This window comes from Pecten maximus, chromosome 12 (genome assembly GCF_902652985.1).
Source record: "Pecten maximus chromosome 12, xPecMax1.1, whole genome shotgun sequence".
Taxonomy (NCBI): Eukaryota; Metazoa; Mollusca; class Bivalvia; order Pectinida; family Pectinidae; genus Pecten; species Pecten maximus.
Window position 1 is genome coordinate 21,116,002 of NC_047026.1, and position 27,629 is coordinate 21,143,630.

Sequence of the window (27,629 nt, forward strand, 5' to 3'; positions counted from 1 at the left end):
GGTAAACAACATTGTAAACACCTTGTTATCATCTGTCGGGTAAACAACATCGTAAACACCTTGCTGTCACCTGTCAGGTAAACAACATTGTAAACACCTTGTTATCACCTGTCAGGAAAACAACATTGTAAACACCTTGCTGTCACCTGTCAGGTAAACAACATTGTAAACACCTTGTTATCACCTGTCAGGGTAAATAACATTGTAAACACCTTGTTATCACCTGTCAGGTAAACAACATTGTAAACACCTTGTTATCACCTGTCAGGAAAACAACATTGTAAACACCTTGTTATCAACTGTCAGGTAAACAACATTGTAAACACCTTGTTATCACCTGTCGGGTAAACAACATTGTAAACACCTTGTTATCACCTGTCAGGTAAACAACATTGTAAACACCTTGTTATCACCTGTCAGGGTAAACAACATTGTAAACACCTTGTTATCACCTGTCAGGTAAACAACATTGTAAACACCTTGTTATCACCTGTCAGGGTAAACAACATTGTAAACACCTTGTTATCACCTGTCAGGGTAAACAACATTGTAAACACCTTGTTATCACCTGTCAGGGTAAACAACATTGTAAACACCTTGTTATCACCTGTCAGGTAAACATCATCTGTCAGGTAAACATCATTGTAAACACCTTGTTATCATGATCATCTGTCAGGGTAAACAACATTGTAAACACCTTGTTATCACCTGTCAGGTAAACAACACTGTAAACACCTTGTTATCACCTGTCAGGTAAACAACATTGTAAACACCTTGTTATCACCTGTCAGGGTAAACAACATTGTAAACACCTTGTTATCACCTGTCAGGTAAACAACATTGTAAACACCTTGTTATCACCTGTCAGGGTAAACAACATTGTTAACACCTTGTTATCACCTGTCAGGGTTAACAACATTGTAAACACCTTGTTATCACCTGTCAGGTAAACAACATTGTAAACACCTTGTTATCACCTGTCAGGTAAACAACATTGTAAACACCTTGTTATCATCTGTCAGGTAAACAACACTGTAAACACCTTGTTATCTTCTGTCAGGTAAACAACACTGTAAACACCTTGTTGTCACCTGTCAGGGTAAACAACATTGTAAACACCTTGTTATCACCTGTCAGGGTAAACAACATTGTAAACACCTTGTTATCACCTGTCAGGTAAACATCATCTGTCAGGGTAAACATCATTGTAAACACCTTGTTATCACCTGTCAGGTAAACATCATCTGTCAGGTAAACAACATGGTAAACACCTTGTTATCACCTGTCAGGTAAACATCATCTGTCAGGGTAAACATCATTGTAAACACCTTGTTATCACCAGTCAGGTAAACATCATCTGTCAGGTAAATAACATTGTAAACACCTTGTTATCACCTGTCAGGTAAATAACATTGTAAACACCTTGTTTTCACCTGCCTGGTAAACAACATTATAAACACCTTGTTGTCACCTGTCAGGGTAAACAACATTGTAAACACCTTGTTATCACCTGTCAGGGTAAACAACATTGTAAACACCTTGTTATCACCTGTCAGGTAAACAACATTGTAAACACCTTGTTGTCACCTGTCAGGTAAACAACATTGTAAACATCTTGTTATCACTTGTCAGGTAAACAACATTGTAAACACCTTGTTGTCACCTGTCAGGTAAACAACAATGTAAACACCTTGTTATCACCTGTCAGGGTAAACAACATTGTAAACACCTTGTTATCACCTGTCAGGGTAAACAACATTGTAAACACCTTGTTATCACCTGTCAGGGTAAACAACATTGTAAACACCTTGTTATCACCTGTCAGGGTAAACAACATTGTAAACACCTTGTTATCATCTGTCAGGGTAAACAACACTGTAAACACCTTGCTGTCACCTGTCAGGTAAACAACATTGTAAACACCTTGTTATCACCTGTCAGGTAAACAACATTGTAAACACCTAGTTATCACCTGTCAGGTAAACAACATTGTAAACACCTTGTTATCACCTGTCAGGTAAACAACATTGTAAACACCTTGTTATCATCTGTCAGGTAAACAACATTGTAAACACCTTGTTATCACCTGTCAGGGTAAACAACATTGTAAACACCTTGTTATCACCTGTCAGGTAAACAACATTGTAAACACCTTGTTATCACCTGTCAGGTAAACAACACATATACCAATAGCATGTGTTTGGTAATTAAACATCACAGGATTTTACACATTTCATCTCAAAATGTTCTAAACTCTAACTATGTACTGAAATCATTTCTAAATATATATATATATTTTGTAATCATTAGCTAGGTCATCAATATCTTAATTAATATCTAAGTAAACATTTGAGGAAACCAATGAATCCAAGAATGATGTGATCTTCCCATATAAATATTGATACTATATATTATATTTCACTTCACATTCCCATAGAAATATTGATATCATGTATTATATTTTACGTCACATTCCCATAGAAATATTGTTACCATGTCGTATATTTATCATCCATACAACTGATTTATGTTGAAACTCTAAACTCTTTGTTTTCAATCTACAGCCTTTTCATTTTTAAACACTATTACCTATATATGCAGCAAAAACTTGAATTATGGACAAAATGATTTTCTTTTGTTATTTTTCATTGTTTAATGCATATGAGGGGAATTTAATGGGTATTTGTCTGGTTGGATTTTTAGGCCTCACAACTGATCAATTTTAATATTTACAAGTGCCTCTCAATGATACAGTCTCCATCGCTCAAGTGAGCTTAAAATGATGATAAGATATAGAGAGTAACTAAGAATGCAAATATTGCAGATTTGTTTTGGTCAATATCATATATACATCATGTATATTTTCTAATTTAAGTAATTATAGATCTAGAGCTAGATGCCTCTTACAACATGTAGTGGGTATATATGCAGAAATGGCTAGTATTTTCTTTTTCCAATCACCAACCTACAAGAGGTAGAACAAGAAATGGATTTTTTTTTCTTTATCCATCATGAAACACTTGTATATCATTGGTACATAAAAGGTCATGTTCAAGAACAGGCTGTTAAGTTCCATCATGGGTACATATTGACTTCAGTCATAAAAAATTCTTTTTTTTCCTTTTTATTTCTGCTGTGCAGCTGACATCATTTGAACAATATATAAGAGTCCACTGGTACTATAGGTACAACTGCCATCTGTTTTAGTGTATGTCAATTACTCCAATGAAATGTCACAGCATCAACAACTAGGCAGTACTATAATGTTCTAAACAATTTCACTCCGTAAAATTGGCTGTAAAAAATAACAAACCAAGATCATTTTCTATGTATACTGTACTCATGCCTCATGGGGTACCCTTACCTGGTATATAAACTACTTGTGTCAGTTTGGTATATATATATATATATATGATCACAGCTATCCAGACATACAAAGTTGCATGTCTATATCAATTTTGGAGAAATTTACAGAAACAAGAGATCTGGAACATGTGTGTACATTACTTCTCGCCCTCACATAGACCTGTCACAATACCACAGTGTCGCCCTCACGTAGACCTGTCACAATACCACAGTGTCGCCCTCACGTAGACCTGTCACAATACCACAGTCTCGCCCACACGTAGACCTGTCACAATACCACAGTGTCGCCCTCACGTAGACCAGCTGTCACAATACCACAGTGTCGCCCTCACGTAGACCTGTCACAATACCAGTGTCGCCCTCACGTAGACCTGTCACAATACCAGTGTCACCCTCATGTAGACCTGTCACAATACCACAGTGTCGCCCTCACGTAGACCTGTCACAATACCACAGTGTCGCCCTCACGTAGACCTGTCACAATACCACAGTGTCGCCCTCACGTAGACCTTTCACAATATCACAGTGTCGCCCTCACGTAGACCTTTCACAATACCAGTGTCGCCCTCACGTAAACCTGTCACAATACCAGTGTCGCCCTCACGTAAACCTGTCAATACCACAGTGTCGCCCTCACGTAAATCTGTCACAATACCACAGTGTCACCCTCACGTAGACCTGTCACAATACCAGTGTCGCCCTCACGTAGACCTGTCACAATACCACAGTGTCGCCCTCACGTAGACCTGTCACAATACCACAGTGTCGCCCTCACGTAAACCTGTCACAATACCACAGTGTCGCCCTCACGTAGACCTGTCACAATACCACAGTGTCGCCCTCACGTAGACCTGTCACAATACCACAGTGTCGCCCTCACGTAAACCTGTCACAATACCACAGTGTCGCCCTCACGTAGACCTGTCACAATACCAGTGTCGCCCTCACGTAGACCTGTCACAATACCACAGTGTCGCCCTCACGTAGACCTGTCACAATACCACAGTGTCACCCTCACGTAGACCTGTCACAATACCAGTGTCACCCTCACATAGACCTGTCACAATACCAGTGTCACCCTCATGTAGACCTGTCACAATACCACAGTGTCGCCCTCACGTAGACCTGTCACAATACCACAGTGTCGCCCTCACGTAGACCTGTCACAATACCACAGTGTCGCCCTCACGTAGACCCGTCACAATACCAGTGTCGCCCTCACGTAGACCTGTCACAATACCACAGTACTAGTGTCGCCCTCACGTAGACCTGTCACAATACCACAGTACTAGTGTCGCCCTCACGTAGACCTGTCACAATACCAGTGTCGCCCTCACGTAGACCTGTCACAATACCACAGTGTCGCCCTCACATAGACCTGTCACAATACCAGTGTCGCCCTCACGTAGACCTGTCACAATACCACAGTGTCGCCCTCACGTAGACCTGTCACAATACCACAGTGTCGCCCTCACGTAGACCTATCTCAATACCAGTGTCGCCCTCACTTAGACCTATCTCAATACCACAGTGTCGTCCTCACGTAGACCTGTCACAATACCAGTTTCGCCCTCACGTAGACCTGTCACAATACCACAGTTTCGCCCTCACGTAGACCTGACACAATACCACAGTGTTGCCCTCACGTAGACCTGTCACAATACCACAGTGTCGCCCTCACGTAGACCAGCTGTCACAATACCACAGTGTTGCCCTCACGTAGACCTGTCACAATACCACAGTGTCGCCCTCATGTAGACCTGTCACAATACCACAGTGTCGCCCTCACGTAGACCTGTCACAATACCACAGTGTCGCCCTCACGTAGACCTGTCACAATACCACAGTGTCGCCCTCACGTAGACCCGTCACAATACCAGTGTCGCCCTCACGTAGACCAGCTGTCACAATAGCACAGTGTCGTGATCTCAGGATCAAAGATCACAGGACTCATCTCACCATCATACAATGTCAGTCATCATTTCAAATCTACTAAGTACAGAAACCCATATTTTAAGTGATCACACAAAAACTAGTGCATCAAGTGATACAGTCAATAAAATTCTAACGCTTGACAGGTCTCAATATAAACAATTAGGGCTGCAAAAATTAAAGCCCACTTATATAACCCCCCACAAATGCTATATATACGGTATGCATGTTTACAAATCAAATACAGTACAAATTCAAAATAGTTTAACTATGTAGCTTAATAAACACAGCAAAAACAAACAATGCAACAACATGTGTCCTAATTGCAGAAATGTGTTTATGTATCCTTATACCATATTATCCTCAAAATTGATCCCCTAGTGTAAAAGCTAAGTATTAAAGTTTTAGGGGGGTTTATTTAGATTACGATTTTAATTTTACGATTCTGTCAAAAGGGAGCGTATTTGTGGACAGGTGCTTAATTCCAGGTAAATACAATACATAAATTATCAGGTCTAATTATTTCCCAACAGCTAACAACATCTGTCTCGATACTATCAGGCAATTCTGGCTAATTGCAAACAGAAACCAGAAAAGAGTATTGTCCAAAAAAAGCAGAATGACTAGGATTTACTTCATGAGGGTACATTTTCATTTTTTATCCAATCAATATTTTACTTTTATCTGTTACATTAACAAGATAAACTAAACAGTCATCTGATAAAGACTTACAGCAGGGACATGCCCGGCTCCAACCCAAGGGTCAAACCAGCCTCATCTGTTAAACTACTACCTGGGTAGTTTAATGTTTAAAGACAAAATCTGGTTGTAATCAATTTCGACATTAAGGAGAAGTAGCATTTTAAAGGAAAATTTCAGACAAGTTCCCCTTTTGGAGCCCCGGTCCTATGTCCTCAGAGGTACGAAAAGCCTCAATTATAAAAATTATGACTGCCTTCCCCCAATGAGACTAAATTTAGCTGAATCCACTTTGTCCTGAAGAAGGAGTAGCGATACATAAAAGTAAAAATCTACACATGCATGGCCAACCACAACAGACTTAAAGAAATATTGGATCTCAAGTATGAGAGAAAATTTTACCCAACTCTTTGTAAGTTAATTATATTCTCTTAAATCTTCAGGAAATATGGACTAACAAAACCAAGGAACATCAAATTTCCTTGCTGATTATATCTCCAGAGTCCCAGAATTATGACAGGAACAGGAAATAGTGCAATTAAAGTTTGGAACTAACACAGCCTGGCACTTGATGATGGGTACTGCTGTTAAGATGGTAAACATGCCTGCTGTCAATACCAGTTACATACTTGACCTTGCATGATTGTACATTGGCAAGAATTTGGGAGCTCAACTGCTTATCCCTATGCTGAAACTATATCTTGATAGGAGGCAGGTAGTGGAAGGTGTGTATGTTCTCCAGGGATAATATCTGTATACAGGTCAAAAGAGCAAAGAACATTTATCCTATCCAGAGCTTGAGATTAAACTGCCCTTATAGACTTTTGAAGCATAAAAATAAAAAAAGAACTTTGTTACTTTGAGGAATTCCATTCATAACAGATGAGAATAAAACAGTTTCTTCATCACTTCATCATTATTTTTAATATTAACAACAGATCGGGCCACACAAAACATAATAACATCAAGATTCTACCCAATTTCAAGCAATGGCAATTTTGTGTTTGTTGTAATGTTCTGAAACACCCTATTTAGAATAAATTCAAACGCATGTATATCTAATAATATAAAATAGATAAAATAATTCAAAGAAATAATCTAAAGTCTTTAAAACTTGTTTATGATACTATTTCTCTAGAAAGAATTTCAAATAATAATGGTATGTATATACAGTGTATATAGATAGACATTAAAGTAATCGTCTGAAGATAGCCGATACATGGCTTGAAAATGTGATGTTAGCGATTATCAACTGCAATTGCCATTTTGAGTTCCTTATGTTTACATGTTTAAACAAAATATAGTGCTTTCATGAAGTTTAACTATATACAGATACCGTATTTGACCTAATAAGGGCACCTGCCCTAATAAGGGCGCCCCTACCTTTTTTCAAGGAAATAAATCTTTGACTGAGTGTCAAAATGTTGTTCAAAAGTAATAATTCATGTGAAATGTTTTGCTATACTTTATGTGTTCAATTTTCTTCAGCAAATTAAGTAACTGGAACACAAATTTTGTCTATACCTACAGATGACATGTCAGTCCAAAGAGCACCCGAAACTAAACACACATACAAATAATAATTTACCATCTTTATTTGAAGTTAAGTAAAAGACTTCATTCTTGTTGATAAATAACTTTTGTTCAGAACAGAAAGCTAGTAAAAGACATTGTAAATAAATTATTAGGTCAAAGAAAACGATGTCTGATATGATCTGGGAAATCACCTGTGTCTATAAATAGAACACAAAAGAGTTCCATTTGAACATAAATGGTGGAACACACGTTCTCTGGTCTAAAAGATCAGCTGGCATGGTTTACAAGTTTACAGGAATATTCAAGTGATGTTTAAGCTTAATATATGATAATGAATAGATATCTTCATCTGGAATATTTTTAATGACTGAATATTTTACCGTTTCCACAGCCTTGGGTATTCTGCTATAAGGTATAGTCTGTTTCATAAAACTTCAGAATAACTCATCTTGATCAATTACCCGCGCCCTAGCTGCACCCTTATTAGGTCAAATACGGTATATAGCAATGCGGTCTCAATTTCATATTGCAGGCCAGCCCAGTCATATATAGGTCACAATACCAATCCTAAAAGTGTTTGTGTATTTCACTTCTCGTTATATATAATCTTTGTATACCTGATATAAAGATATATTTTACCACATATACACCTGACTGTGACAAGTTACAGATTCGTCTCGCATGAAGGTATATTAGATTTATCATCCAATAAACCTGTTTCTGAACACACATCTATTCTATTAAATACATTCATAGTATAATTTCCATTTAAAAAAAACCTCCAGTGATATAATTATATAAATGAATGGATGACTTTATACAGATCCAGCCCTGAAGACTATGAACACAAATAATTTCTCCCCCATATCTTTGAATAAATGTCATGTATTCAAATGGTCATTCTTTTTAGGATTGAGTATGAATACCTTAGCAGAAATTATAAACAGTCATCGCTTAACAGGCTGAACAACTGAATGAAAAACTTACATGCAAATTTTCATCATTCGAACATTTTACAATTTGTCAACCATTGTTTTCTGAATGCCAGATTTTGCAAAAAAAAATTTTTCATTTTATCTATTCAGTGACAAATAGACTCTTACAAAAAAACACTTAATAATTACATACATCATAATCTGTTTTATAAGGAACATTTCACAAACACGGATGCGTCATCGGAGTGACAAACAGTTAAAACATAACAAAGAGACAGATAATTTACAATTTAAGTAATTGCCACATTAGATTTAAGATCCAGCGTAACACCCAACTTAAGTAGGTAATTAATTAAAACCCAGGTATGTGAAGAACCCCGAAACTTTGTACTAACATAGTACTGACTACTATAGTTCACCGAAGGACACATATATTTCAAAGTACACCGTATAGCTTTGACACACTTGAGTCATCACATATAGATAATTAAACATTGTTTTTAGTGTTCTGTAAACATGTCTCCTGTATGAACAGTTACATTGTTGCATCGTCTGTTGACACTTTATCATGGCTGCAAAGCGTACTGCCTCAACACCGATTTCTCTTGTAACACTCGGAACTCCGCAATGTACGCAAGGCAAAACACACACACATTAGAGAAATCTCGAATTGACACCAAATAAACATTTACTGTAATAACCATACACAAGCCTCTCACAAGTCATGGACGATAATGATAGTATAAAACTGCTCACTTTTGTCATGTCGTTTTCGTGTGTTCTCTTTACCTGAGTTATTACGGTAGAGCTGTGTTTCCGGTCATGCGCAAAACAAACTGCACGCATGTCAACCAAACAACATGGCTTCCTTGATTGAAGCGCGACTCAATACAATGTCTTTTCACCAGTACATATCACGACTTCATCAGTAATGTTCTACTAAGAATTAAGAACTATTCAAAGTATTCAAATCCATGTTAATAATATGGAAGTAGTGTTGGGAATCGGTTGCATTTTTGTGATCGATCATCACTTGTGTGTAACCAATCGATGATCGATTAAAATCGATTAATTTCCAAATGTATTTTTTGTATTCATGTCTCAATATTTTGTGAAATGCTTTCAACAACAATTTCAGTAACTTATAAACTGGTATACTTACATGTATACTATCTTCCTGTGTTTTTATTTGTTTATTACACAGATAAAAATGAACCAAAATTGTTTTTTTTAATAATTTTATTCAACACAGAAAAAAAACAACAAAAGGATTGTTCATTGGAGTATTTAGCTAATTAGAAATTTTTGCACGGGCTGTAAAATGCTTTAATCCATCCGTTATCGAAATCTAATATACTTTGAAAACGAACGTAGAACTGTGACTTACCATTGAAGGAATACGACTTTCTGCACATTTTACAAATAGTTTTTGTCATATTTAAAGTATCAGTACTTAACGGACCTTTTGCTTCTGGTTTTCATTAATAAAAACCAAAATGTTTCCATAAAATAGACCATGTGTGTTTATCGGGAAGAAAGATCGTATACGTTAACGTTGCTTCCATAGCTAGTCGCTTATGCTCTTACAAACGAAATCTTAGTCATCGGTACGTTTGCATTCCGCCTAGTGTTACAACACTGTACCAGTTATTGCGACACTTGATTTTGTATGATACAAGCATAACCATTTCCCGCAAGCGATTGTGTTGTAGACATTGTCAAGCTGAATTTGCATATGTTTATCTGAAACCCGGCTAATATATTTTCATAAAACCTGATGTAGGGCACTTCCGACGAAACTCGATTACAGATTTATTACTCGATTAATTGATCAAACGTCTCAAACAAGTGATACTCGACGAACTCGATTAATCGTAACACCACTATCTCGAAGGCCTCCTGTTCTATTCTAAACGTCCGTACAGGGCTACAACTTACAAGTCTACAGCCAACGGGTAACTGGGTACGGGTCGGGTTGTAAAGACTGAGTAACCAGGGCAAAAAAATTGTACCCGTTACAGCCCTATTTCCCATGGTGGCCAGACCCATTTTATACAAAATTGGTTCCCCTAAGGAAAGGATAGATATATACTTCAGACCAAACTTGGTTAGAATCCATTCAGTGCTTTATGACTTCAGTAGCAATTTAAAGGACTTAATTCTATACTTCCCTATTGAGCCCCTGCCCCTCCAGACCCATGAAATCAAGAGTCACCATTTATGCAAACTTTGTTTTTCTTCCACCAAGTTTGCTTCTGACAAAATTTGCTCATTTAGGTGTTCATAACTAATATCAATTTACAGGAGTTACCTCAATTTCCTCTTTTGGGCCCTATCCTTCCCCTGCCTTAATAGGGAGGGAGGGCAGAATCACAATTTGTTTCCCCTTTTCCTTGGTCAAAATTCCATTCAGTCCTGTTCATGACTGGTAGCTAAAAGTTGACAGACGATGGACAGAATACAGACACTGCACCATGGCATAAGCTCACCGGTCCTTCAGACCAGGAGAGCTATAAAGGTTTGTTTTGAAATATTAGACCAAAAATAACATATTTTCTTCAATGTTATGATATAAAGTACTCTCTCAGGAGTTTACTCGAGTGCTACTTGTGTAAAATCAATTTGACCTGTTGTACTCGCTACACAACCTCTTGGTGATCTCCTCAATGGATTGCTGGTAAGATTCAATATAAGCGGATTACAGACTCAGATAGGTTTTATATTAGTTGATTACCCCTACAGGTTCTTCACCGACACACTAGGGTCACACAATGCATATATTAATACAGATTCTGTCATATTGATTCACCACTGAATCAAAATACTGCTACATCAGCTAAGACTATATATGAAAGCTCTGAAAAGTCATTTGTACAAATTTATGAAATCTCAATATATATATGAAGTTGTAAATTCTACAAATGTATTTTACAAATTAAATTACTGAGTCAGCAATAGAGATCAGGATTTGGTACCTTAAACATTTTACATTTCTGGTTGAAAACTCAAGATCATTCTTCAACATTATCCTAAAGTAAAAATAGCTAATACTATCCAGTAATCAGGTATATCTAATTTGATAGAAGGTGTTGATAAAAAGATTGTTTTTCAATTATACTTTACTAGGAATGAAGGAAACACATACAACAGACATGACAATCACTACAGTTTGTATGGGGTGACTTACTCATTTCAATTATAATAATAAATCAATTATCAAGTTTCAATCAATTATAATCTTCAATTAATAATTTTGCCCGATATGAATAAGATTAATGTCATGTTTAATGATTAACGCTACTTGTAGTAAATGCCAACACATGATGGAATGTCACAGTTCACCAAGTTTAATTTCCAGAACACGTTGAGTAAATATTTTGAGAAGAATAATTTGAAAAGTAAGGTGAACTTTAAGTATACTTCAAACCAGCCCTTTGTACAGTGATACAGAATCTAGTATGAACTATTGTTGCATCAGATAAAGATCACTTCATTCTCTTGTGACATATGTCTTTTGTACATTCGGCATTTGCCTTAACCCAATGTCCAAACTCTTATCAATATAGCTAGTAGTTAACAGCTAAATATTTATATATTAATTTCATGTGATTTTAAAATTTTTCAATATCCAAAATTCACTAAATTATGGGTTTAATTACTTTCCTCTTCAATATTTAAACATTCATTTTAACTTATCACAGAACCATTTTCCTAAATCCCTATGGGTTCCCCACACTGTTGGCTCGTAGCTAGCATTACCCTAGGACAAAACAGATGGATGATGCAATTTCAGGTTCATAATATTTCACAGTTGCTCGAAAATTTTCAGCTCATATAATCTGTAGGTTAATTATTAAACAGTTTGTTATTCATCAGCTGTGTGCATGGATAAAGAGGTATCACAAACTTTAAAAAAAAAAAAAAAGATCATTAACCATACTGTTTACCGACAATGTATTATGATTGGCACACTAATAAAATAACAAACCAATAGTCACCGGTGGCAAATACTGCAATAGTCTCTTTGTTAATGATTCCAATATTGCATCAAACTTTTTTTTCACTTTATCAATTTCAAATGAGATTTTAAGGATATTCCAATTTCTTAAAGTTTCATACATCCCTTTGATGGATTCTTGCAACATAACTTTTCATCATGATTTTTAAAATGTTACCTCGACAAAACATTGGGTTGTGGTACTGACGAGGTTTTTAAAACACACCTTACATTCCTAGCCTGGAATAAGACAAGGTTCTTTTATTTTTTGTCAACTGTTTACAAAATTTCTTATAGGAATTGTCTCCCCTTCCGCTTACTGTTTTTTCAAACTGTATTAAAGGGAAAACAAAATTGTTATATCAACCAATGAATGATCCCCCAAACCAACTTGATTGGAGGCTTTTCCTGTCTGAGTATTCTATTTCATCAAATAAATGACACATACCTATAAAAATATGTTAAAATGGAGAGTTTGGAAGAAGAAAGAATGTTTCAAAATATTTTACGACATGCATTGTTATACTCTATACATGAAATGTTAACAAAGGGCAACAACTCCATCAATAAGGGTTTTTGGGCCTTGAATCTAGTACACTGCACATTGCTTTAGTGTAACTGAGGAACACATCAATTTTCATGAACTTTAAATTTGCTTTACTGTGGGCAAATTAATGCTCCGGACACAATATTCAAACAAAGGCCAATAACTCTGTCTAGTACACTGCACATTGCTTTTGTGTGGCAGATGTACATATCATGTTTCATCATCCTTGCTGAACTTGCATCAAGTTATATTATTATGTTCCAGACAAAAGGACATGTATATACAGACACATGGACAGAGATTATATGTAATACTGGCCGCAAACCCATTTCATTCAGATATTTACCAAAAAATGTTCAGAGAATCACAGTAGGATCTGTATAACCTCCCTCCCTCAAACACATTTTGTGGGGGTAATGAATGAGGTATTTACCAAAAAAAATTATCAGAGAACCACACATGAAGTACTTTAGTGACCAAGTACATATGCAGCTGGTGTATCAGACTCAGCCATTCATTTTTTCATTATCATCAATTCAATGATGGGACTGACCCTGCGCCATATGTTGAAGTGAAGGTACACACATACCAGTGTTGTCTGGTGACCTGTACTTGGAGATGACCATATGTTATGGTAAACACAGCTGTTGATACACTAATGATGATAAACATTACTGTATACAGGAGACAGTGAGGACTGAACCACTGGTATCTCTACCCTGGAACAGAACTTCCTTGTGTTTTTATATATACAGAAAACAAATTATAAACCTCTTCACATGATATTTCAGTGTGAGGATTTTAAAATTATAACTACTTTCTTTCAATTTTGCATAACAATGAGGACTTTTTACACAAACCTGGCATTCTGATTTATCTTCTAAAATTCAGTAACTGATCAAGACACTTGACAAAACATAATACACCACAAGGCTTTTTAGGGCCGTTATTGAGCCCCATCCCTAATTGAAATTATTTCATATTGACGCCAAATTCCCCAAATTTTTGCAGTTCACCCATGAAGAAGTCTTTCCCAATTCACAAATTTTCTTCCCAAAATGAGACTAAAAGGCCCCATCCAAAACTAGTGAGAAAAAGCTCTGCATCATGTCATTGGGACACTTAAAATCAAGGCCCCTATGTGTTAAGAAACATTGAAGACTCGATGCTGATATCCTTATTTAAGTCCATGTCTAATTTTTGCTTTAAACAGGTAACTCCTTGTCAAATCAAATGCCATTCTACATAGGTAGCTTATAGTTGCATACATTAAGATCAAGCATGCTACCGATTTTCAAAGATTGAATTTTGAAATTAGAATATTAGATGAATTTTAAATGAAACAAATATCTCTATTTAGACATTGCTGGTTCATTTTATATATCAATCAGTGAAAAAATATTACTACATGCTACATTAGTATTATCCAATTTGAAGTTTTAATTTCCAAACAATGAAAAACACTGGAAGATCAAGGTTTATATACATGTTATTTTGTATTTTTGCCCTTGCTTTTTCTATCTAGGATTTATGTAATGTCAGTACATATCCTCTGTTGTTTTGTTATAATTACAGTAAACATTTACTGCCATTCCACATCAGTATACTGTATGTGTAACATTTCTACAAGCATAGTGATACATGAGCATTGCTAAAGCAATATGTCCCCTATCAGCTCCTGCCAGTTATTGCACTGTAATGATTTTAAAGAAAATTGGATTTTCTAAAAATAGTAACGGTGTCTTTGACCTTCACCCAACAATAATGAAGGTGGAACTAATCCAAGTTATTTCTGTCCTTTGTAATTTGTGAAGTTTGATCAAAATCCCTCAAGGAATGAAGCCATGGGAGCTCTGAAAAATGGCAGAGTTTTGTACATATACATAATAATTATATGCATTCAAGACGGATGGAGAGGAACCCTCTAGTCCTATATAATAGTTCTAATGATAAATTGTTCTGTAACTTATAATTACTGTATATATATAACCTAAACTTTGCCGATTATCGAGCAACAGTAAACTAAACTTCCATAAAATATTCTCAAGGAACGTATGGAGAAATTTCTACAACATGATTTGAAGGTTTAATGAACTACATATGACCTTGTCGTAACCTCTACACAGTACCTTGCTGGCAAAGTCCACCAGACAAATCAAGATTAGGATAACCTTGGACAAATCAATATGCTATTTTTTTAATCTCCATAAAAGGCATTATATAAACACGGGACTGTAAATGTCATTACTCCCTGTCAGGTTCTCCTCAACAAAACCAAAATAGTAGCCAGCCATGACAGTTCAGTACAAATGCAGCAGAACCCACCATTTGCCTTACACATTAGGCCTAATAGGCCTGATGGCACTACAAAATTATCCCAGGTTTTTGTTGGGCAACACAGATGTAGGAATTTTGGCGAAATGTTTAGTTGCCAGAGTGATTACGTAATGGGAATTGAGGGTGGTTTTGTAGACTTGCTGATGAACATAAATAAATACTGATTGAATTGCCAGTGTAAGAGTTCCCAGATGCTGGTAAGTACATGAACTGTCACTTTGACGCTATATATATATACTACTAACAGTGGATTTAGCACTAGTAGTGAGGACAAAATTTAGATTGTGAACATTTGCTTCTCATTTAGATAAAAGAGAAAGGGCTTTACCATGATGAACATATAAACATTGAAATGCATTTAATCATTTTAATATCCCTGTTTAGAAATAGGCTCAACATGACAATGCCGAAATGTTGCCAACATTTCAGAGCATGTTTGAAATAAGTTCTAGATATACATTGCTGTACTGCCTATTCTTGGTGGCTAGGTAATTACTTTGAGAGCTACAGTGATCCAAAATCAGAATTGTACTTTATTTTACAATCACTGTTTATACAGTTGATTATAATCATATATTATTTTGTTTTGATTTAATTCAATGCCTTCTGAAAGGTATCACCAACTGATCTGATTTAATTTTCTTTTTACTTCACATTTTAACTCCAAACATTGAAAATTATGTAACAAATCAATACTTCATCAATTAATTACAACCTCCACTTTTACAATGAAGTCTGACACAAATAGTAACTAAAATCAGGAATTTAACCTCAGCTCACTTAACAGGGTTCCAAACACTTGCTCAACTTATGACCAAGTTTTGTTCCAGAAACCAGGAGTCGAACCTCTGATCACTACACAGGGTTTACAATACAGGAGCCATCTAGATCTCCTGCTCACTGCACTAGGTTTCAAATACTGGCATGATGACCCCTCCTCACTGAAAATCTCCTGATGACCAGGTTGTATACCAGACACCAGGAGTCCAAACTCTTGCTCATGATCACTAAACAGGTTTCCAAATACAGGAGTTCAACCCCTGCTCACTAAACCCCTCCTGGATGGCTAAGATGTTACATGATTCTAAATATTGATTATATTAAGTGGTACACAATAGGAAGTTATTAATTGATAACAAGCCATTTTTTTTGGTAAATCTTGGGCATAGAATACCCTGGTCAGATATTTATATCATACTAATACGTTCCAGCTGGAGTTAATTACCTACACAACCCTATATAATATGTCTGGCACCTGGTTACACTTCCTTGCTAAGAATACCCATGTTGTCACTGCGGGAGATGTATCTGTCAGGGCTGACCCTGGTAATGGAACATTCGTTTACAGAAGACTTAGTTGTTTATAACTCCACAAGGCTCCACTAAAGTACAACAGGCTAAGCACATGATAATAAAACAGACGTAGTGAAATAATTATTTATATTGAGGTCAGAATGTCCAAACTCGTGATTTTCTTTTTAGAAATAATTATTCTCGAATCTACAATTGGCTGATTTGATTTATAGCTATTTAGCCTTATTAGCTTTATAGCGATGAGAGATTATGTCTGGCTTTATATATAGCTATGAAAGAATACATCTTTACTTTAGCATTATACATCTTGCTAAAAGAGATTATGACTGTCTTAATATATATAGCTTTATATATTCATATACATAATATATTCATATACATATGTACATGTAGCTAGAGAAAACTTCTTTTCAGCAATTCATACGACCAAATGATATTGGGAATTAGATCAGTAAAAAGATAAATTCATGATTTTATCAATTCAATCAAGGGCAAGCAGCAATCCCTATTACCCAGTGATCACCAAAGCAGGAACCTTTGCTAGTCTGTGTTTTTATGAAGGTGATAAGGTAAAGAAATTCTCTTGTTATCATCGTTATCATGCTGGAGTTATCACAGGATACATCCTCGGGGCACCATTAACATGCTGCAAACTGCCCTTATTATCATCCCACCTACTATAACCGAGATTTGTTGGTGAGTGTAATTAGGAGCATTTGGTACAGCATGCAGGTAATCATCCTCACACCACAGATATATACAATCAGCCTTGCTCAACAATCCTCTTATCTACATATCAAGGCCTTGGTACCTATATCTTGGTGCTCATTCATTTAGACTCACACCCAGTTCTCTATGATCACATACTGATAGGAAATAAGGAATTCATTTCTCTACATTCATATACTATACTTAGTACACACTGTAGCCTATATATATATGTATTGCATGTTTGTGCTATGCATGTAACATAAATATAAAGTTATTATTAGGCACTTTTTCCCATATCATTTGCACACGAGTATATACACTGTTTATGTTTTTATACTGTGAATATGAATGGAATTAAGGGAGGCATATGTACCAATTAACAGTCCTTTTGTTCGGACATATTTCCCAGGACATAATTCCCAAAGAGGTGAGGGAGCTCATTTGTGGTCAAATACAGTAATTTCTTTCTGGGACTTTTTCTAAATTTTAAATAACTATGTAATTTACAAAATGTAAACATGCTTATCAACATTTCTGTCTACTTCTCATTCTGTCTTTTGGTTTTTTTCTATCCTGGAATTCAATGTTCCTAGGGTAATAATGGACTCTGGTATCTTCGCTGTATAAATTGCAAGCAGCTGAAAAGCAAGCCTGCCCATTATTCCCTGCTAACCTCCCTGTACATTATCCCAAATGAACAAAGTGGTGGTTCAGGTGGTAAGGTGTCAGGGGTGTGAGGGATCATTCTTTTCACTTCCACACCGAAGGTTTACCTTGGAAGGAATGACTTCTAGTACAACATAAACACAAGTAGGAAAGAGCTACCTGTAATTCTACAGTATGCCATGTGTTTCAACTCCAAATCCTTCCACAAATAGGGGCAGGACGGTTTCACTGGTAAATAAACAGAACTCTACAACAAATAGCTGTCAGCTGCAAACCAGAGACTTATATACTTTTACATGTGTTCTCCATAGAATGGTGGGAGGTACAAACCCAGAATCATTAACCCCATTGCCCCAAAATACAACACAGACAATTCAAAAACCATTGACATAAGAATTTTTTTCAATCTTCATCCTTGCTTGAATTAATGTCATGTCAAATGAAGTAAACTAGAGAGTGTTTGAAACATGTATGATTCCATTTGGCCAAAAATGACTCCAGAGGCCACACCAATTTGAAAAACATTTCTTAAGGAAATGTGTGGAAAACAAGAGGCCCATGGAGCGAGCATCTCTTAAAACACTAAGATAAATCATAAACACATTTCCCAGTTTGGGATCTGCTACTCAGTATTATGATCATGGACTGCAGTCAACTCATTCCTTTAAGATTCAATGCCAATTAAGTCGAAAGCACTGAAAAGAACTTAAAAGGATTTATCACCAATATTCCTTGCTAACCCATGGGGAGTAAGATCCATTGTTTATACATAATATAAGTTTCCCTTCAAAGGGTGTTTCAGGCCAAATTTAGGCAAAATCCTTTAAAATCCTTTCATTTCTACAGAGGAAAAAAGGATTTTAAACAATTTTCTACATTTTTCCTATTGGGGCCCCGCCCCTCAGGATTGAGGAGGGGCATACCAACTGTTTACACAAGATTTGTTCCCCTTCAACCAAATGCAAGGATGCTTCAGGCCGAATTTGATCAAAATCCATTCATGACTTAGTAGTGATTTTTAGGATGACGGACAAAAGGCAATTGCAATAGGAAGGACAAAAGGCAATTGCAATAGGTCACCATGTGCCTTTTGTTCAGGAGACCTAAAAATGCAGATTAGCATTGATAGAAGAGGACATTTAATGTTTGCATTCAACAATGCAGCTGTTGAAGTTTGAATGGCAGATCTATATTGAATTATACATTAATCTGATGTGTCTACCATTTCATTTCAGCTGACATTCATTGCACATTTGTGTCTAAATTTTGTTAAACAGGTGTCGCAACAAAGAACAGTTTGTGATTTTTTTCCAATAAACTTACCACTTATTCTTTTCATGGCCTGCCCACAGTCATTTTAAAACATGTGTATATTTTGTATGTGCATATTTGATCAAAGCGATCCTCAAGATATGAGTGTGTGATCATTTCCTGGACTTGATATTCCCTCCAAGTGTAGACTTACACATAGTTTGTTCAAAGATGGCAATTCAGTAAGTTCAGTACCTACATATAGCTATTAGGTAGTCACTTTACACTACCAACTACAAAAAAGTTTGACTTTTATAAAAGAAGAGTATTAATTTTTCAATGCCTTGATGGCAACATACTACAAGGAATGAACATCGATGACCTTGACATTTTATTTATCACCAAGACTGAACATTTATTTGGCTGAATAAATCCTCAGAGAAATAAACAAAAAATCTTTCTAATTGAATTTGAATTTTCAAATAAACAATTTTTTTTTAACATTTTTATTATTATTAATGACCTTGACCTCTGACAAAATAATAACAGAAATCTGTGACCATGACCATTTACCAAATTAAAGGACAATGTTTTCTGGAATTTCTTGACAATTATATAATGCCCTGTAAACTGCTTGTACATGTTGATAGGGGTTTGGACTCAGCTTGCTAAAATTATTTGATTATTACCGAAAAAATAACATTTATATGCAGGTTCTAGGCAGTACCACCAAGCCACAGATGTTAAACTAGGTCAGTGTAGAATACATACTACTGTATAGAAAATCAATGAGAATACAACGACAAGTATTTCAAATCAAAATATTCAGATAGAAACATGAAAAATATCTACCGGTATCTTAAACCAACATGAGAAAAGTCACTACTGAATACCTATAACTAACTAATTATAACAGATGCAAAGTTAAATCCTTGTGGCTTTGATCAGAACCTGGATTGAAAATCAATTTCTGTGTAGCAACTTTGAACAGCTTTAATGAGAAATCACTACGCTTCCCACTGGTATCCTAATGAAAAGAATTGCCAAAGGAATAATCTTTAAAACTCCTTCACATCTTCTGTAGTATGTGCAGGGCATACCAACCCAGAACTAAATAAAAGGAAACATGTGTCTGATGTTTTCGTTTCTAAATTTACACAACAAAATAATGCTATGTTTCTTTTCAGTTGCAGCTGTATATTACCAAGTAGGTTTTAATACAAGATTCATGCTTACCTATCAGCAGTTAACCGAGATATATATAATCAATATCTATACCTTGAGGGTGTTACTGTTACATATGATAATACTTACTGGTATTCCTTGATCTGACTAGATATGAAAAGAGAATATCTTCAGATGCAATACATGACAGCTTATTGAAAGAAATATTGTTCATGAGCTCGAGGGGTAAAGGGGAGGAAGGTTTTCCTCCTAATACTTTATATAATGGAATTTTTCCATTCATCCATATCAATTCTGCCAATACATTCAGACTGAGCTTTGTATACTATATCTAATTAGAAATAAACAAGTACTGTTTCACCCTCCTACAATAAGTCCATCATTACTTTGAACAAGTGCTGTTTCACCCTCCTACAATACTCCATCCTCTACTTTGAATCAATACTAATAAGTGCTGTTTCACCCTTCTACAATAAGTCCATCATTACTTTGAACACTCCATCATTACTTTGAACAAGTGCTGTTTCACCCTCCTACAATAAGTCCATTATCTACATTGAATCAACACTAATAAGTGCTGTTTCACCCTCCTACAATAAGTCAATCATCTACATTGAATCAATACTAATAAGTGCTGTTTCACCCTCCTACAATAAGTCCATCATTACTTTGAACACTCCATCATTACTTTGAACAAGTGCTGTTTCACCCTCCTACAATAAGTCCATTATCTACTTTGAATCAATACTAATAAGTGCTGTTTCACCCTCCTACAATAAGTCAATCCTCTACTTTGAATCAACACTAACAAGTGCTGTTTCACCCTCCTACAATAAGTCCATCATTACTTTGAACAAGTGCTGTTTCACCCTCCTACAATAAGTCCATTATCTACTTTGAATCAATACTAATAAGTGCTGTTTCACCCTCCTACAATAAGTCAATCCTCTACTTTGAATCAACACTAATAAGTGCTGTTTCACCCTCCTACAATACTCCATCCTCTACTTTGAATCAAAACTAATAAGTGCTGTTTCACCTTCCTACAATAAGTCAATCCTCTACTTTGAATCAATACTAATAAGTGCTGTTTCACCCTCCTACAATAAGTCAATCCTCTACTTTGAATCAATACTAATAAGTGCTGTTTCACCCTCCTACAATAAGTCCATCCTCTACTTTGAATCAATACTAATAAGTGCTGTTTCACCCTCCTACAATAAGTCAATCATCTACTTTGAATCAATAATAACAAGTGCTGTTTCACCCTCCTACAATAAGTCAATCCTCTACTTTGAATCAATACTAATAAGTGATGTTTCACCCTCCTACAAATACTAATAAGTGCTGTTTTACCCTCCTACAATAAGTAAATCCTCTACTTTAAATCAAAACTAATAAGTGCTGTTTCACCCTCGTACAATACTCCATCCTCTACTTTGAATCAATACTAACAAGTACTGTTTCACCCTCCTACAATAAGTCAATCATCTACTTTGAATCAATACTAACAAGTACTGTTTCACCCTCCTACAATAAGTCAATCATCTACTTTGAACACTCCATCATTACTTTGAACAAGTGCTGTTTCACCCTTCTACAATAAGTCAATCATCTACTTTGAATCAATACTAACAAGTACTGTTTCACCCTCCTACAATAAGTCCATCATTACTTTGAACACTCCATCATTACTTTGAACAAGTGCTGTTTCACCCTCCTACAATAAGTCAATCCTCTACTTTGAATCAATACTAATAAGTGTTTCACCCTCCTACAATAAGTCAATCCTCTACTTGAAAAGTGCTGTTTCACCCTCCTACAATAAGTCAATCCTCTACTTTGAATCAACACTAATAAGTGCTGTTTCACCCTCCTACAATAAGTCAATCCTCTACTTTGAATCAATACTAACAAGTGCTGTTTCACCCTCCTACAATAAGTCAATCATCTACTTTGAATCAACACTAATAAGTGCTGTTTCACCCTCCTACAATAAGTCAATCCTCTACTTTGAATCAATACTAATAAGTGCTGTTTCACCCTCCTACAATAAGTCAATCCTCTACTTTGAATCAATACTAATAAGTGCTGTTTCACCCTCCTACAATAAGTCAATCCTCTACTTTGAATCAACACTAATAAGTGCTGTTTCACCCTCCTACAATACTCCATCCTCTACTTTGAATCAATACTAATAAGTGCTGTTTCACCCTCCTACAATAAGTCCATTATCTACTTTGAAACAATACTAATAAGTGCTGTTTCACCCTCCTACAATACTCCATCCTCTACTTTGAATCAATACTAATAAGTGCTGTTTCACCCTCCTACAATACTCCATCCTCTACTTTGAATCAATACTAATAAGTACTGTTTCACCCTCCTACAATAAGTCAATCCTCTACTTTGAATCAATACTAATAAGTGCTGTTTCACCCTCCTACAATACTCCATCCTCTACTTTGAATCAATACTAATAAGTGCTGTTTCACCCTCCTACAATAAGTCAATCCTCTACTTTGAATCAATACTAATAAGTGCTGTTTCACCCTCCTACAATAAGTCAATCCTCTACTTTGAATCAATACTAATAAGTGCTGTTTCACCCTCCTACAATAAGTCAATCCTCTACTTTGAATCAATACTAACAAGTGCTGTTTCACCCTCCTACAATACTCCATCCTCTACTTTGAATCAATACTAATAAGTGCTGTTTCACCCTCCTACAATAAGTCCATTATCTACTTTGAAACAATACTAATAAGTGCTGTTTCACCCTCCTACAATAAGTCAATCCTCTACTTTGAATCAACACTAATAAGTGCTGTTTCACCCTCCTACAATAAGTCAATCCTCTACTTTGAAACAATACTAATAAGTGCTGTTTCACCCTCCTACAATACGTCAATCCTCTACTTTGAATCAACACTAATAAGTGCTGTTTCACCCTCCTACAATAAGTCAATCCTCTACTTTGAATCAATACTAATAAGTGCTGTTTCACCCTCCTACAATAAGTCCATTATCTACTTTGAAACAATACTAATAAGTGCTGTTTCACCCTCCTACAATACGTCAATCCTCTACTTTGAATCAACACTAATAAGTGCTGTTTCACCCTCCTACAATAAGTCCATTATCTACTTTGAATCAATACTAATAAGTGCTGTTTCACCCTCCTACAATAAGTCAATCCTCTACTTTGAATCAATACTAATAAGTGCTGTTTCACCCTCCTACAATAAGTCCATTATCTACTTTGAATCAATACTAATAAGTGCTGTTTCACCCTCCTACAATAAGTCAATCCTCTACTTTGAATCAATACTAATAAGTGCTGTTTCACCCTCCTACAATAAGTCAATCCTCTACTTTGAATCAATACTAATAAGTGCTGTTTCAACCTCCTACAATAAGTCAATCCTCTACTTTGAATCAATACTAATAAGTGCTGTTTCACCCTCCTACAATAAGTCAATCCTCTACTTTGAATCAATACTAATAAGTGCTGTTTCACCCTCCTACAATACCCCATCCTCTACTTTGAATCAATACTAATAAGTGCTGTTTCACCCTCCTACAATAAGTCAATCCTCTACTTCGAATCAATACTAATAAGTGCTGTTTCACCCTCCTACAATAAGTCAATCCTCTACTTTGAATCAATACTAATAAGTGCTGTTTCACCCTCCTACAATAAGTCAATCCTCTACTTTGAATCAATACTAATAAGTGCTGTTTCACCCTCCTACAATAAGTCAATCCTCTACTTTGAATCAACACTAACAAGTGCTGTTTCACCCTCCTACAATAAGTCAATCCTCTACTTTGAATCAATACTAACAAGTGCTGTTTCACCCTCCTACAATAAGTCAATCCTCTACTTTGAATCAACACTAATAAGTGCTGTTTCACCCTCCTACAATAAGTCAATCCTCTACTTTGAATCAACACTAACAAGTGCTGTTTCACCCTCCTACAATAAGTCCATCATTACTTTGAACACTCCATCATTACTTTGAACAAGTGCTGTTTCACCCTCCTACAATAAGTCAATCCTCTACTTTGAATCAATACTAATAAGTGCTGTTTCACCCTCCTACAATAAGTCAATCCTCTACTTTGAATCAATACTAATAAGTGCTGTTTCACCCTCCTACAATAAGTCAATCCTCTACTTTGAATCAATACTAATAAGTGCTGTTTCACCCTCCTACAATAAGTCAATCATCTACTTTGAATCAATACTAATAAGTGCTGTTTCACCCTCCTACAATAAGTCAATCGTCTACTTTGAATCAATACTAATAAGTGCTGTTTCACCCTCCTACAATAAGTCAATCGTCTACTTTGAATCAATACTAATAAGTGCTGTTTCACCCTCCTACAATAAGTCAATCCTCTACTTTGAATCAATACTAATAAGTGCTGTTTCACCCTCCTACAATAAGTCAATCATCCACTTTGAATCAATACTAACAAGTGCTGTTTCACCCTCCTACAATAAGTCAATCATCCACTTTGAATCAATACTAATAAGTGCTGTTTCACCCTCCTACAATAAGTCAATCCTCTACTTTGAATCAATACTAATAAGTGCTGTTTCACCCTCCTACAATAAGTCAATCATCTACTTTGAATCAATACTAACAAGTGCTGTTTCACCCTCCTACAATACTCCATCCTCTACTTTGAATCAATACTAATAAGTGCTGTTTCACCCTCCTACAACACTCCATCCTCTACTTTGAATCAATACTAATAAGTGCTGTTTCACCCTCCTACAATAAGTCAATCCTCTACTTTGAATCAATACTAATAAGTGCTGTTTCAACCTCCTACAATAAGTCAATCCTCTACTTTGAATCAATACTAATAAGTGCTGTTTCACCCTCCTACAATAAGTCAATCCTCTACTTTGAATCAATACTAATAAGTGCTGTTTCACCCTCCTACAATACCCCATCCTCTACTTTGAATCAATACTAATAAGTGCTGTTTCACCCTCCTACAATAAGTCAATCCTCTACTTCGAATCAATACTAATAAGTGCTGTTTCACCCTCCTACAATAAGTCAATCCTCTACTTTGAATCAATACTAATAAGTGCTGTTTCACCCTCCTACAATACTCCATCCTCTACTTTGAATCAATACTAACAAGTGCTGTTTCACCCTCCTACAATAAGTCAATCCTCTACTTTGAATCAACACTAATAAGTGCTGTTTCACCCTCCTACAATAAGTCAATCCTCTACTTTGAATCAATACTAATAAGTGCTGTTTCACCCTCCTACAACACTCCATCCTCTACTTTGAATCAATACTAATAAGTGCTGTTTCACCCTCCTACAATAAGTCCATCCTCTACTTTGAATCAATACTAATAAGTGCTGTTTCACCCTCCTACAATAAGTCAATCCTCTACTTTGAATCAATACTAATAAGTGCTGTTTCACCCTCCTACAATACGTCAATCCTCTACTTTGAATCAATACTAACAAGTGCTGTTTCACCCTCCTACAATAAGTCAATCCTCTACTTTGAATCAATACTAATAAGTGCTGTTTCACCCTCCTACAATAAGTCAATCCTCTACTTTGAATCAATACTAATAAGTGCTGTTTCACCCTCCTACAATAAGTCAATCCTCTACTTTGAATCAACACTAACAAGTGCTGTTTCACCCTCCTACAATAAGTCAATCCTCTACTTTGAATCAATACTAATAAGTGCTGTTTCACCCTCCTACAACACTCCATCCTCTACTTTGAATCAATACTAATAAGTGCTGTTTCACCCTCCTACAATACCCCATCCTCTACTTTGAATCAATACTAATAAGTGCTGTTTCACCCTCCTACAATACCCCATCCTCTACTTTGAATCAATACTAACAAGTGCTGTTTCACCCTCCTACAATAAGTCAATCCTCTACTTTGAATCGATACTAATAAGTGCTGTTTCACCCTCCTACAATAAGTCAATCCTCTACTTTGAATCAATACTAATAAGTGCTGTTTCACCCTCCTACAATAAGTCAATCCTCTACTTTGAATCAATACTAATAAGTGCTGTTTCACCCTCCTACAATAAGTCAATCCTCTACTTTGAATCAATACTAACAAGTACTGTTTCACCCTCCTACAATACTCCATCCTCTACTTTGAATCAATACTAATAAGTGCTGTTTCACCCTCCTACAATAAGTCAATCCTCTACTTTGAATCAATACTAACAAGTGCTGTTTCACCCTCCTACAATAAGTCAATCCTCTACTTTGAATCGATACTAATAAGTGCTGTTTCACCCTCCTACAATAAGTCAATCCTCTACTTTGAATCAATACTAATAAGTGCTGTTTTACCCTCCTAAAATACTCCATCCTCTACTTTGAATCAATACTAATAAGTGCTGTTTCAACCTCCTACAATAAGTCAATCATCTACTTTGAATCAATACTAACAAGTGCTGTTTCACCCTCCTACAATAAGTCAGTCATGTACTCCGAGTCAAAAATTTTAAGTTGCCCAGTCTTTACAGGATAAATATGGTAAATGATTAACTTTCCTTATTTTGACTGTATAACTGATAAGATGTCACTGTTATTGTTTTTCCAAACACTGTTCTTTTCTAAAAATGACTGAACAACTATTAATCATCATTTATAATGATTGATCAGGGGAAGCCGATTATGTACCATATGTGCACATTGAAGGCCACATGATAGAGTGAGGATGAAAGACTGGTGATTTCTGGTGTCTATCCCTCTATTTGTAGACAATGTGCTGTATTGATTAGGTCTAGGGAGGGGTGAAGGGCTATATCAAGTAATAACCAAAGATACCAGTGGCAGTCAGAGCTTCTCCCATCACTTACAAAGTATATGGTGGCCATCAGAAAGATGACCAAAGGGCAATGGATGGCTTCCTCTTCGTCAACCCAGACCAAATATTCTCAGAGATCTTACTGTCTAACATAGAACACTGCTGAGTCTCAGGCAATCATTGGAGTACAAAGTTCTTATAAACTTACTCAGATGGTCAATATTGTTTCATATTCAATGGGGTTGCCTAGCTAGTTTTGCTTTCAAGTAAATTTATATACTTCTTTCATCTTTTTTTTTTTTTTTTTTACAAAACCATATGCAT

The 27,629-nt window shown here is 35.9% G+C and overlaps 1 protein-coding gene across 3 annotated transcripts in view; it reads right to left on the bottom strand.

Annotated features, from left to right (window-relative positions):
* Positions 1-27,629, bottom strand: part of LOC117339907 (inositol polyphosphate-5-phosphatase A-like) — a 93,185-nt gene that overhangs the window by 42,407 nt on the left and 23,149 nt on the right. The gene's annotated exons all lie outside the window — the stretch shown is intronic.